Raw genomic sequence first — 15,793 nt, forward strand, 5'->3', positions numbered from 1 at the left:
GCCTTCTCTGTAGGAATCTTAAAGATGCAAAGCATCGCTTAGAGAAGTCTGAGATGAGTTGATTTTAAATTTTAAGAATTTTGAAGCCAGCTCAGGTGGATAGAAGTGTTTGGAAGCTCAGCTCTGCTCTGAGGTGAGTTCTCAGAACTGAGGTATCTGTCACTGTACTCCCCTGGCTACTCAATATGATTGAGGGGCTTCAATCCAGGGACTGAAAGGTGGGAAACAGAGGAAAACCCTAGGCACTGCCATCATAGCACAGGGATGATGTAGTTCATAACATTTATTTTTACTTTAATTAGTATAGATGGGGCTGCTGATAAAACATCAAAGTTAGTGATGACAGTCTTTGTTGATCAGTTATCTGGGAGAGTCATGTTATTTTGCTCTTTCTGGGAGATCAGAGATGGCTCACTATTAATGTCCAAGAATATTATCCAATAAAGAAAGAAGCTCCACCTTCACAATACTATTAGGATAAAGCATTTTAAAAATTACATGCATAGTGCTAAATAAATAATTAGAAATTAACAACTTACTTAGTCCGCTGGATGTTGGGAAATGCAATAAAACAACAAAACCATCTTTGAAGAGATTCTGTGCACAGGGCAGGCAGGAGATAGTCTGTCATGTGACAGGGATGCATTTGGTGAACAGATGGAGAGAGAGAATAATGACATGCAAGGCCATCAGAGAGCATGGGGAGAGGAATCCCAGTTCCATCCCAGTTTTAGTGTAAGTACAGCCTCAATATAATCCCCTTTCATCACATAACTCAGGTGTGTTTCCACATCCTGCATCTAGGACAGCAATCATAGCTATAAACCATATCTATCTATCCAGTAACATGCACTACCAACCACTTTTCCCAGTAGACTTTTTAATAGAAAGGAAATAAATTGCCTATAAAGATAGCTCTGAATTTAGAAAGAGGGGTAGGTTGCATGACTAGCTGTGTCTTCTCAGTACCCTGTAAAACACTTTTCAGAATGTTATGTACTATCCTATCTAATAAAGAGTGAATATTCTAATTGCCCTCACGCTGTCACAAAGATGGTGGTGCCCACAGCCAATAAGGAGGGAATATGCTAATTGACTGCCACATCCTCAAAGATGGAAGCACCCATGGACACAAGATGGCGGTGCCCAGTCTCCTCAGCCCCAATGGGGCAGCAGGCACATGGCAAGGCCAGGCCCAACCCCAGGCAGGCCCGGCCGTTCCATGTGCACCTGCCTCTGGAGTCCCCCAGTCCCCTCCGCCCCCCAGCCGCCTAGGGCCAGCCCAAGGCACAGGCAAGCCTCAGATGGTGGCTGCCCAGCCTTCCAAGGCAGCCTGAGGTGCAGGCAAGCCTCGAATGGCAGCTGCCCAGCTGCTCAGGGCCATCCAAGGCTCAGGTAACCAGGCTGGCTGAGTCTTGCGCTGCCGGCAGTGGCAGCAGCAGAGGTGTGATGGGGCGTTGCCTTCCCCTGATCACTGGGTCACCTCCCACCCCTGAGGGCTCGTGGATTGTGAGAGGGGGCAGGCCGGGTTGAGGGACCTCCCCTCCAGTGCATGAATTTTCATGCACCAGGCCTCTAGTACAAATCATAACTGAAGTTTAGAAAAAGAATTCAGGAAATTACATATGACCAAAAAAGGTCTACCTTGGTGTTCCTGATTATTTCACTATCAACTTGAATTATTTATTTTTTTCAAGAATGTTATGTTTAGAGACAATTTTCATCAGTGAGTCAACCTTTGACTGCATGTATGTATTGGTTTACCTCCTATTATTTATCCCCACTGCTCTTTCAGCTTTCACCATTTACTGAACTCTGACGGGAAAAGGATGTCTGATTGCTGACATGCTGACAACTTGGTAAGTCACTCACATACATACCACACACACATCACACACACACACACACCACAAACACTCTATACATACATCACATACACATGCAGCATGTGCACACATACCATATACATACACCACAAACAATACCCTACACATACAACATACACACACTACACCTCCGAACACATCGCACACAGGCCACACACCACATATACACCAGATCCACACACTGTAGCAGTGTGGAGATTTTTCTTCAAAGTTAACTGCTTGTAAAGCACCCCGTTTTCCAGAAACTCCTACTTGTCTGTTCTTATTGCTGTAAGTAAGAACAGACAAGTAGGTTGATCACCACGTGCTTCTTAGCTTTGATAGGAAGGTCCTCAGGGCTGACACTACTCTTGACCAGTGTGTGACTCCTGTCAGAGGTCAGTCGTTCTTCCTGCCTGTGGCTGCAGGTGTGGTATTTCCTCATGTGGAGGCAGAGGGGCTCTTGCCTGATGGAAACCCTGGGATCTGTGGTTCCTGCTCCAGACCTCCAGTTAATAACAAGCAGTGTCTTAGAATATTCCAGTAAGTGATAGGAAAGATTGTTTATTTAAGTGTGATGCCATATTCTTACTGAATTCACATCAAGGAAACAGAAGCTCTGAGAGATGCATCATTTAGTCTCTACAGTCACTGTCTTTCAGAATTCAGCAGGACCAGACTCAAGAGCTGTCCTGCTTTCTTCTTACATGTAGAAGATTAGTTTTTCTTTTAATTTATTGCTTTAAGGTCTTTCACTGTACTGTTTACCAGCCAGTACATTTTTAAGATAATGGGGCTAACATACATTTAAATAGATTTCTGAGTGCAGTCCTGTAAATGACAGTAGATAAATCACTGAATTATTGATTTACAACCATGGAGATGATACAGAGCATCTGCTTATGACAGCAGGCCCAGGCCTGTTCCTGGCTACTGAAATATCATAATACCTATGTTCCTCTTAGCTTGTGGTTATGAAACTTGAAGAAGTAACTTTGTGGAATATTATATTTTCTTGAAAAATTCCTCTTGCCCTCTAGTTTAGTGCATTCCCTTTGAAATAAGGCCCATGCATATTGGTGAAGAGAGCAGATCATGTTAGACCACCTCACCTGAAACCTGCTGCACTTTCAGCTGCACTGGCAGGCGGAAAAACTGAGAACAAGAGGCCTTGCCTTCAGATTGACACAGACTGTGGAAAGGAGACAGAAGTTTCACACTTGTTTTTCTCTGCTCACTAGGATGTCTCTGTTCATCCAACTGATGAGACTAGTGCAAAAGTTGCTCATCTGAAATTTATTTCCTGGAATTTCCTTTTTTTTTTTTTTTTTTTGAGAAGTCCAAAGGAGTAGTTGTTCACTGAACTCATTGTATAAAATCAGGCTGGTGACTCCTCGCTTAAATGCTTCTTCTTCATTTATCTTGATGGGCCTGCAAGTGGTGATTCTATTATTTGATTTTGTTTCTTTGGTGTAAATCTTATATCCTCAATTTCCTTGAGGTTAAGAGCCATGATTTATACTTATTGATTATTTAGCATTTTTTTCTGATTAATTGATGGGTGATGAGACATTGATAAAATCTATATCACTATGTTTTTGGTTAATAGTTTGTCTATCCAGATTGGATTAGAGAATCAGACCTAGACAAGGATCCCACCAGGAATACTGGGTTACCCTGGAGAAGGAGATGCTTGTGATTTTTATAGTCATTATACTGCCTCTTGATCTTCTCTTTGTTTTGCTTTTTTTATTAGCATCCTAAATGTACAAAATTCTTAAGGCTGTTTATACAGTCTTAACCAGCAATCTCTTATCAATGTATCTTCCTTCATCTTTAACAACTTGTTTCCATTAGCTGAGCCAAAAAGCAGGCTCTTCCCATTAGGCTGCATACTACAAGTTTCCCCTGGGGTTCCTCTTCTGCAGGGACAGAACAAGAAAGAATTACTTCTATTTTGATACTCTTCTTTGTTTCAATTTTATTCTAGATCTTTACCTATTCAAGGAGATGTCCATGCTGTGCCATTTCCTTTGGGGTTTCTTGTCCCCTTGTTTGTCTTCCATCCATCCTCTGTCTCACTGTCTTCCCAGAGATACTCCAAGGCAGGGGTCAGAACCTGTGAACCAAATTCAGTTCCCAGATGTGCGATTTATTTATTTATTTTTTTTTTTGTTATCCTCACCCAAGGATATCTTTACCATTAATTTTCAGAGAGTGGAAGAGAGGAGGGAGGGAGAGGAGGAAGGGAGGAAGGGAGGGAGGGAGGGAGGGAGGGAGCGAGGGGGAGAGAGAGATAGAGATAGAGATAGAGATAGAGATAGAGATAGAGATAGAGATAGAGAGAAAGAGAGAGAGAGAGAGAGAGAGAGAGAGAGAGAGAGATAAGATAGAGAGAAGAGAGAGAGAGAGAGAGAGAGAGAGAGAGAGAGAGAGAGAGAGAGAGAGAGAGATGAAATAGACGCATTGATTGTTTGCTTACTGACTAGGGGCCAGAATTGAACCTGCAATCCCGGTAGTGCCTTTGACTAGGAATTGAACTCATGACCCTTCGATGCATGGTGGATGCTCTATTTACTGAGCACACTGGCCAGGGCTACAGGCGTGTGATTTAAGAAACAAGTCAAATTGGGTACCATCACACTAAAAATTAGAAAACTTTCAAGGCTCTCCTGAAAGCCAGAGGATCAGGCAACACTGTATTGCACAAGGTGAGAATCCAAGGAAGGTGATTGAATGTGGGCATCTGGAGCTGGTATAAGCTCTCTCCAGTCCCACTCTCCTTCCTCCCAACCCCCCATAGGAAATCCTAACTAGCTTCGGGTTGCCCTCCCTACCTGGATTCTGGAGGCATTTGATTTTGTAAAGGAACAAAAACATCTGAGCATAGAGACCCAGTGTGGTATGATGGCTTTAGAATGTGAGGACTTGACTACAAGTTCCACCTCCACCAGCTGTCTCGTCATGGGTGGTCCTTGAATTTTTTATTTTTGTCTTATCTTTTCTTTATAGGGCTATTGAGAGGAATTCAGGAGACAGTGGCATGAAAGTACTTCTCGAAAGACAATGCAGACACTGGCTCTGGTGACCGCTCCCTTGTTTATCTCATGCAGCTTCTCCAGGGTCCTTGGTGCTGCCTACACAGAGTTTGTGCCAGATGTTCCCTCTGCCTTTAACTCTCTGAGGGTGGGAATATTTGCCCATGGATTTTAGAGGCTATGGACTAATTTTCTTATGGGCAGGCCACCTTTCCTGGTCAAAGGAAGAAGGTGATTCCTATGTACTTACCCTTCATGTTGGTTTTTATTACAAAGGGCCTCACACACCCACATACTGCCCACGATCTGGCATGATCCCAGGATAAATAAAGTGTGCATTTTTCTTATTAATCACCAATATAAAAACACATGGCCTCTCTTTCTATTGTTCTTTGCCTGGTTCACACCCTGTATAATTGTGTACTGTTTCTATAGCCCTGACATGCCCTAAGCTACCACCAACATTGACTGACTGTCTTATAAAGTGTTTTATCTATTCTCAGTGTCTACATGGATTTCCCTGAGAGCTGTCCAGGTGGTGACTCAGGCCTTCAAGGACAGCACACAGAGAGGTCACCCATGACCTCATTAACTTCTGTGAGAGTCATCTCATGAAAATATCTAGCTTAATATCTACATTTGCTCCCTAAACCAACTAAATTCCAATACAATTAAGTCATCCTATGTCCACTTTACAAGGCAAGCTCTTTGAAAGGGAGTTCATTATGATAGCAGTCTTGACAAAATGGAATAGTTCTTGCATGGCCCTGTATGTCTGCAAGGAAAAGAATTTTGCCCTTAAGAAGGCAGGTATTTTACCACAAACATACATGATTTACAATCATGTTGAGCAGGAGTTCATCAGCTTATGAGCTACATGCTGGTTGAAAAAACTAAAACAATGTATCCACAATTTTTTAAGTTTCTAATTTTAGATATACAACAGAATTTTGCTTAATTTCTAGCTGAAGTTAATGTCCATAACTTTTCTCTGAGTTAAAGCAGTGATTTTCAACCAGTGTGCTACAAGAATGTTTAAAACATTCAATACCTGACTATTTAATCAGGGGCACTGAGCTCTTTGACCTTAGGTTGTCAATTTTAGAAAATGACAACAGCCAATAGCAGTCTGGTGTGAATGAATCAAAATTATTTTTTGTCAGATCAGCAAAAATTTTTGGTGTGCCACAGAATTTTAGTAGTTTATGTGTGCTATGAGATGAAAAAGTTTGAAAATGGTTGTGTTAAAGGGTTTTTATAATAACAAATTTCTTTAATTCCAAGCCATATTTAGCATCCTCATTTTAACACATCTGGATTGAGGAAATAATATACTCTGGAGAGACAGTTTGTACTCACTAAATACCTGTGGGGTTCTATATATCCCCCAATTTTTTCTGGGCCCATGAAATAGGAGCAAGAACCTTATGTGTCACTTTCAGGTTGAGGCAGATAAAAGTTTTTGTGCCTCCTTCATTTTTTTTCTCTCTCTCTGACCTTGGAGGCCATGTGATCCAGACAGCATAGTTCTAAGAGCAAGCTGCCCAACCTTCATTCAACTGTGATAAGAAAACAAACAAAAAACAACAACAATATTATGTTAAGCAAGGTCTGTGGGGTTTATTTGTTACTGTAGCATAGCCTAGTCTATCCTGTCTAATACAAACATTTAAGGTAAAGGGAATTTTTTTCCACTGAGACAGCTAATATTAAATCTATAACAACTTTTACAATAATTGTCATAGAACCCCCAAATACAAATTCTATTTATTTTGGTTCTATTGGTAGATGGGGAAACTTTTTAAAGCAGTCATTACCTTTAGAGAAGTTGTTGTCAATTGAAGGAGGGTGTGGTTTATAAGAAATTCCCTGTAGAATACTTTTAAATTCTCATGCCACCTTAATCCTTATTCTTCTTTTCCCTCCCGATTCTGATATAACCTTTTATATTTTTCTACGTACTTTTGAGATCCACAAATTAGAGGGGGAAATTTTGTTAAGCATAGTAATAATTGCTTTCAGTTTTTTATTTTATGTAAAATATATATATATTGGAGGAAAAGGCCAAGAAGGCAATGGGATGAGGTCAGGACCATAGAGGGAGTGAAGAGAAGTCCTGGCAGGTCAAGGATAAAGAGATGACAAGGAGGGTGCCAAGCTAGCATGGGGATGGTTGAAGAGGTGACCAATGTAGAGATATGCAAGGGATTAAACAAAACAAGTGAATATACTGAGGATAATGGAAGTCAATTCTCCTACCACTGAAGAAGATAATTATAAATATGAAAGTGGCAAGGCCAGAATAAACCCTGTGCTGATGTATTGGAGGTGTATGCATCTGTGTGAAATCATGGTTTCTAATATAGTTAATTGTAGACAAAAGAGATGTACATTTATATGGGGGATATGCACACACACATATATTTATTAGCCCCCCTCTCTCTGAGAGGACCTAGCAGCAATCATACCACAGTAGCTATGAGTGTATCTTGCACCCGGCTCTTAATTGCTAAACAAGATTCTCCACTAAAAGGATCCAGGACTTCTTGGAAAAATGGGTGATTTCAGGTTAGGGCAGGGAAAGTCTAGATGGGCCTGGAATGAATATCTTCTTCTACCCGAAAGTAAGGACATACTCAGAAATGATGGGGATTTGTGGAAAGGGCATAGAAGCCAAGCCCAAGGCTTCCACTGGTCAAGTTTTAGATAAATTGAGCATCAAAATAAATAATGATAATAATAGATTATAACTCACTGAATAAAATCACAATCCATGAGTTTATTCTGATGCAAATAAATGAAATTAATAAGGTTCTTCCAAAAAGAATGCAACTATAAAATTTGGAAAGAACTATGAAATGTAAAACTTCCCTCTGAGTGACCAAAGTACTAGTGATACTTGATTCAGGAAAGACTCATTAATGGATGCTAAAACTAGTGGGTAGAAATTTTATAAAGAGCAAGGTATTTTCTTATTCTCAAAGTATTTCACTATAAAATGCTAATTTGTTACAAGGGAAAATAGAATCTTTTATTGTGTATAAACCTGGAAGACCCCCAAACAAGTGACCATACTTAACACCAGTGGTGATTAAACTGAGCAAGGTCCCGTTTCTTCTAAGATGAGTCATTGAGAAGAATACCAGATCACTTCAATGGGATTCCTGCCCAAAATGCATAACTTCAACTCAATTATGGTAAAGTGCTAGATAAGCCCAAATTGTGGGACATTTTACTAGCTGCTCTCTTAAAAACTGATGAGTCCTGCAAGATAAGGAAAGACTGGGCAGTTATTCCCCAGGGAAGGGAAGTAGGGACATGTTGCTAAGTGCAATGTGTGGCCTTCTGTTAGATCTTGGACCACTGTGCCCCTTCCTTCCTTTCTCTCTCTCCCCCCAACCCTCTCTCTTTCTTGCTATAAAGAACATTATTGGGACAAACAGTGAAATTTGACAGAGGTCAGTGGATTAGAGGATAGTAATATATTAATATTAATTTATTTTATTTTTCTATTTTTATTGTGGTAAAATGCATAACATAAAATTTGCTATTTGAAAGGATTTTCAAGTGTTCAGTTCAATAGTGTTAAGTATACTCACATTGTTGTTAATGTTAACTTTTTTCAATAAACATGTAGATTTATTTATTTATCCTCACCTAAGGTAATGTTTTATTGATTACTTTTGAGAGAGAGAGAGAGAGAGAGAGAGAGAGAAACATCGATTGGTTGCCTCTGACCTGGGATCAAACCTACACCCCTTTTGGTGTATGGGATGACACGCGAACCAACCGATCCACCCAGCTGGGACAACATGTAGATTTAATTTAAATCGGTTTAGTAATGATACAGGTTGATTTTGCAGTTTCTAATTAACTAAAATTGAAATTTCTAAGTACAGCAGTGTCTGCAGTTGCTATATGAATATTAAATTTATAAATTTGTTCAGTTTGATGCTCATTCAGCACACTCTTCTCAATTCTGGTCACTTTGCTACATCCTGAGTTATGATGGAATTAATACATATTTCAGTCTTTAAAATCACTCATTTTAACTGCCAAGTGAGTCATGAGGTTGTTGGGCACCTACAGTGTCACCTTTGGCATGTCAAGAGAAGAGAACATAATCCCATAGCAGCAGCCCTTTAAAATAAAAGAAGACAGCCACAATGCTCATGTAGAACCTTATAAATATTTCTGTTGAGCAAAATGATTTAACTGATTTTTCTTCAAGCACGATGCTCCAAAATAGCCTATATGTGTCCTTTGAAACTTGAAAGATCCCAGAATAGTATATTCCATGTGGGACATCTTGAAAGATAAGATTTGGTTTTAGTGAGTTACATGGCAGTCCTTGTTAATCTAACAAGTCTGTTTACAAAGTGTGGTAGTTTTGTTCTTTCAATTTGCATAATTTATAGAGAAGGAAAATTACAGCCTACATACCCAAGACAAGAACAATTCCTCCAATGAAACTGGCAACCTCAAAGGTAGACTTCTGCACAGGTTGTAAAGTTGGAGTTCAAATGGTATTAATTGTAACTGGCATAGTCACTATAGAAGAGGAAGGTATGGTTGTGGTTTTAGCTGTAGAACCGGTTGGCAATAGAGTGGCAGTGGGCTCAAAACAGAACTCTGTACTGTTCATCACCTGGAAGTCACTCACTTTACATTCCGTCCAGACTCAGGTAGTATTAGCAACAGCACTGCTAGCATTAACACAGCAAACACAGCTCTTGCGGCTTTCAAGGGTTCTGGTACTAGAATGGTGGCCAGCGCAACGGTCGTCAACAGCAAGGGGACATCCTATTGCTAGGCCCTGAAGCTGAGTTTGGAGCCAGAGTGCTATTCAGAGCCAGTCCTGGCATGGAGAATGGCCAATGCAGTGTGTGGCCCTGAGCGCAGGTGGTCCAGGTCCCTCTGTCTCCTGTGGTGCTGCCCCGAAGTTAATGTTCACTTCTTGATTTGGATGGTTGTCCCTGTAGTTGTAGGCAATAAAATGGAAATAATGAACATAAAACTAAGAGAGAAAAATTAGTGTATCTAATACTCATCCTTCCATGATTACATGAAGAAAATAAAACTCTCTCCATTACTATTGAGTCCCAGGTTTCTCTCCCTCTGTAAGGCTCAGCTCCATTGCTCTCTCCTTATCCAGGCTTCCCCTCCTCACCCCTGGACTTTACTTTGAAGTCTTATAGCAATAAAAGCGATTCTCTATTGTATCGAGATTTTGTGTTGTTTTCTGTGTATAGTTTGCAAAAGCAAGGTTTTAGGTGTTTATTTTAATTGTGGTAAAATACATTTAACATGAAATATGAATCATTTTAAGTGTACAGTTCAGGGGCATTAAGTGCATTCACACTGTTGTACAACTATCATCACCATATATTCACACAACACTTTTCATCTTATAAAACTGAAACTGCCCAGTGAACAGTAACTCCCCTCCACCCTGCCCCCCAGCCCCTGGCAACCACCATTCTACCTTCTGTCTCTATGAATTTGACTACTCTATGTACCTCTTATAAGTGAAATCACACAGTATTTGTCCTTTTGTGACTGGCTTATTTCAGTTAGCGTACTGTTCTGAAGATCCATCCATAGTGTAGCATCTGTCAGAATTTCCTTCCTTTTTAAGGCTGAGAGACATTCCATTGTATGTAACACAACATTTTGCTTATCCAATCAACTCTTTTTGACCACTTGGATTGTTTCTACCTTTCGGCCATCCTATATAATAAAACCTTAGTATGCAAATTGTCCCCTTGACCTGGAGTTCAACCGGGAGTTTGAACAGGGGGCGGGCCGGCCAGGCAAGGGAAGGGAGAGAGGCCCAAGCCAGTGGCGGCAGTAGTGGTGGCAGACGGGGGGGGGGCGGGGAGAGGGCAGGGGGAGTAACCGGTTGGCAGCTGGCAGCTGATAGGGACCCTACCAGTGCATGATTTCATGCACTGAGCCTCTAGTTGTGAATAATGCTGCTGTTAAAATGGGTGTACAAATATTAGTATTTGTTTGAGTCCCTGCTCTCAGTTCTTTTGATAGATACCCAGAAGTGAGATTGCTGGGTCATGTGGTAATTGTCTGTTTAATTTTTTGAAGAACCTCTATAATGTTTCCACAGTGGCTGCACCAATTTACATCCTATCAGCAGTAAACAATGGTTCCAAAGGGTTTTAGTTTTCACCTCCTTTGTGTTTCCTGGTCAACAGGCTCACTCTTGTAAACACTTTGACATTAGGTTTTTAAGAAGCTTTGTATAAGATCATCATCACACTGCACTGTCTACTGACAGCACCACTATGTGGAATCATAGCTGGGCCTCATGTGCTAAAGAGCATCTTCTTTCCAGTGTAAGTTGTGATAGGCAAATAGGCCTCTTCAAACCTGTTCTGGTTATGTCATTCAGACCTGTATATAAGGGCTTATAGGGTATATGAGGGGATATAACAAATTGCAAAGCTCATTTAAAGCATATTTTAAAATATTCCAAAGCAATAATGTATGGGCTCCTTAAAGGTATCCACATGTCTCAGATAAACAGGAAAGGCATTAAATAAATCTCCATCTTGTTTCTAAAACAAAATATTCGAGGAGATTTTTAATGCTCTTACCATTATGATTAGCATTCTTTGATTACAAATTATAGATGAGCCATAAACTCAGTATTTAGAGTAGTTCAAGAAGCAATATAATTTTCCTCTTATCCACTTTAGGAAGATTAGGCACCTGGCAAGCCCTGTGGAGATGGGATTTTATGGTTCCTGGTGTCTAGGTGTTGGAAACAGTGATTTGGAACACAGATTGCTTGCTTCTGTTTCTACACCTTTTACCTACATGGCCTGTCCCTGAAACCTGCACTCCTCCTGGGGGATGATGGGAATGGACATCAGGCTGAGTGAGTGGCAGCCTATGTTTTAATTCTTTAAATTGCTTGCTCCACCCTTGAGCCTACATATATCCATTGCAGAGAGCAATCAAGTCACCACCAGTTTGTTATTTTGAGGAGTTCCTTAAGTTGTGGGATGTGTAAATAGAGACTGATGGCCAGAGTAGGGTGGAGATAGGATTTTCAGGGCTGGATGAAGAAACAATAGGGCTTGAAAGAAGACTGTGCTTTGGTTAGCTTTTATAACGCAGGAAAACTGTTGCTGGTCCAGAAAGACCAGTCCTTACCCCATAAAAGAGGACATTAGCAGGAAGACCTGGGGACAGATTTTTATCCCAAGTTGCACAATGTAATTACCTGGGGAATTTTGAAATATTCAGCCTTCCAGGCCACACCTAAGACCAGTTTAAAAAAAAAAAGGTGTCTGGTATTAAAATCCATAGTTTTTAGAATTCCCCCATTGAGTAGGATGCCCGCTGAAGTTTGGGAACCATTGCTCTAAGGCCAAACTCATATATGACATGTGTGATACCTTCTGAAAAGCATAATGGCTTGTAGGAAATTATTAAAGAGCAGTAAACGACTTTTCTTTAAAAATTGTACATCTTTTTAAGAAATCCAATGGGGCGATATGGAAAAAAAAATGTTAGCAATAGTTATCTTTGCAAACCAGTGCGGGATTATGATTAATTTTGTTTTGTTTTGCTTCTCTATATTTTCACAATTTTATTATGAGGGTCCTGGCTGGTGTCACACAGTGCTTAGAGCATCGCTTCACACATTGGAGGGTCTTTGGTTCAATTCCTGGTAAAGGCATACACCTATATTGCAGGTTTGATCCCTGGTCAGGGTACAGGTGGGAGGCAACCAATCCATGTGCCTCTCTCATATAATGTTTCTCTCTCTCTTGCCCTCAATCCCTTCCTTCCATTCTCTCTAAAAATCAATGGAAAAAATATCCTCAGTGAGGGTTAACAAAACAAAACAAAATTTCTTAGCAGGAAACCTCTAATCATCCTATATCAGTGGTCGGCAAACTGGGCTCGCGAGCCACGTGCAGCTCACGAGCCGCGGTATGCCGCTCTGTTGACTAATGAGTTTGCCGACCACTGGGATCGGGGCTTAATCACAAGGAACAACAACAGCCTGTAATTATTGGAATCGAGAGTCTAGGTCAGTGGTCAGCAAACTCATTAGTCAACAGAGCAGCAAACCGCGGCTCGCAAGCCGCATGTGGCTCGCAAGCCGCAGTTTGCCGACCGACCGCTGTCCTATATAATGAAAGCCTAATGTGCAAATTGTCCCCTCCAGTGGTTGTTTGACCGGGAGTTTGACGGGGAGACCGGGAGACTGGGAAACCAGGAGTTCAACCACTCATTATGACGGGCACTGACCACCAAGGGGCAGTGCAAAACATGGTGGACATAGGCGACACCCTGTGACCTCTCACCAGCTACTTGGGGGTGGGAGTGACAGGGGCGAAGGCGTGGTGAGAATGCAGGGTGTTTGCCAAACTCGCTTTCACTCCCCCTGCTACCCTCTCCCGTATGCCAAGGCTCGTGTGCCGGGGAAGCCCCTGCTCTCAGGTGCCGGGAACCTGCGAGGAGCCTGCCCCGCACCCACACGGCATCTTCCGGGTGAGCCAGGCTGCAGCCACCAGGACCGCAGGGGCCAGTCGGGCTCCCTGTGGGTTTGCACAGGAGCCGGTCTGCAGCTGTCAGGAAGAGAGTGTGCTGCCTGTCTGGCTTCTGTGCAGCACTGCTGGGTGGCCCAGAGGCCCACGCTGCACCCTGGCCCACGGGTGTCTGGCCGCGCCCACCTCATCTCAGTGTGGGGACTCGTGCACTGTGACTGAGGCGGAGGAGGGTGCATGGGGGCCCGGGGACTCAGGTGCTGCCCAGGGCCCAGAGGTCAGCTGGGACTTGTCCTTCCATGCCAAATGCTTGTGCTTCAATCACTGGACAGGCCTAGGGACCACACCCAGGTATGAATTTTGTGCACCAGGCTTCTAGTTCTTAATAAAAATAATTCAATTTTTTAAAAGGAATAACTTGTAAATAACTTTAGAGTTGCTCATAAAGAAAGAGACAGCATTATTTAAAGATGGGGCACTGACCTGGGAAGTACAGAGGCCTGGCGTGTTCCTTGGAGAGCACGCAGAGCTGATTTGGGTCTCTGCTGTGAAGGGGTGTGGACAGAAATCTGACCCTTTGTGATGATTCTGTGTGGTGCACCTCTGTCACTCCAACACAAAAGGCAAGAGCAGCACGTACTGGGCTCACACTCCCAGACACCAGGTGAGGACACCCAGTGCCTCCTGCCTTCTGATCTGGCAGTGACCTTCCAGATGCTCCAGTGAGGTCACTAGTTCAAAACTTCATTGCCAACCACTCCTCTGAAGTGTATTTGCTGTGATGACATTCAAAATAGTGTTTGTGCAGGACCGGGTTTCTCTCTAGCAAAAGCCCCTCTGTGCAAAATGTAGGGCATCAAGCTTTGAAGACACATGAGGAAGATCCACTTAGATTTACAGATGTGTGTCATGAATTCTAGGATGTGCTGCTTCTCCACCTTTGATTTTCAGGTCTGCTGTGGTGTGATGTCAGATAAATTGCTCCTTTCTGACCTTTTCCCACTGACAGGAGAATTCCTGGTCTCACCTCTTTTCATGGAAATGCCCACTTTCCTGTGGTGAATGAGAGAAGCTCAGAGAAGTAGCCTTAGTGTTTACTAAATATCACAGTTCACTTTCAGGCTTTTCTCCTTCCCAGAGCAATGACATGAACTCAGAAACTTATAAGGCAGTGGTCGGCAAACTCATTAGTCAACAGAGTGGCAAACCGCAGCTCGCAGGCCGCATGTGGCTCGCGAGCCGCTGTTTGCCAACCACTGTTATAAGGGGAATGCGCAAGTCATCTTCCCTGGGAGGCTGGGTACATCTGGTCAAATACAGTGGCAGCTTTTTAAGGGCAGAGAGGAAAGATAGGGCTGGAGACTTCAAACTGACTTTTCAACCAAGTGTTAAAAAGAAGGTGGAAGAGAGACAAGATGTTTCCCTCCAGCACATTTTAAGCCATAGCTTATTATTTCCAAGGCTGCTCATTTGGGCTTTCTTGTCTTCCCCATCCCTACACCAAGCCCTTGACAACCCCATGGTCATATAAGATTGGTTCTCAGAAGTGCCTGCTCTAGCCTTAGGCCCTATGCCCCAGGCTATGGCGCAGGTTGTTCCCTACTGGGTGCTTTCCCCAGTGAGAACAGGAAGCAAAGTCAGCATCTTCATGTTCCCTCTAAAGACTCATTTCTTTCCTGATCTCATCCTTTACTTGTATTGCTTTGCCAATTCCTACCGTTGCCATCTGGAATGAAGGTTTAGAAGAAAGAGGGAGGGAGAAAGGAAAGAAGAGGTGTCTACCATTGCCTTGTTTGTGCACTTCAAATGGTTTACTAATGAGTGTTCCTATTGTCTGAATTCCTTGTCTCTACTTGGGTTTTGCAATCTATACACTTAGGGAGATCACAGAGAACTGAAATGAAGCTTTCACAACAGGACAGAATAGCATTGCTCCCCCATCCCTGGAATCAAAGAGGTATTTTCAAAAGAAAATGAATTTGACTTGGAGGACTCACACAGCTATTGGAAAGATGAAAAAATGACATAGTTGAGGGAAAACAAGAAGATGTGGAAAGAGAGCTGTCAAAAGCCAAGATAAAATGAAGTCATATTAAGATAATCTCTTGACGTATCTGCTTATCACTACTGTTAGACTTCCTTAGACAGTGGTAAAACCAAAGAGAATAATATGAATTTCCATCCCATATCTATTCCCTATTCTTCCCTCCCCTTATCCTGTAAGCCAGTGGTTGTTAACTGGTGTGATGTTGGTGATTAACATTTGGCATGGTCTGGAGATATTTTTAGTTGTCACAGCTGGGAGGAGGGGTTACTGCATCTAGAGGACAGAGACCAAGGATACTGTTAACCATCCTACAATGCACAGGAT

Source organism: Plecotus auritus (genome assembly GCF_963455305.1).
Source record: "Plecotus auritus genome assembly, chromosome: 2".
Classification (NCBI taxonomy): domain Eukaryota; kingdom Metazoa; phylum Chordata; class Mammalia; order Chiroptera; family Vespertilionidae; genus Plecotus; species Plecotus auritus.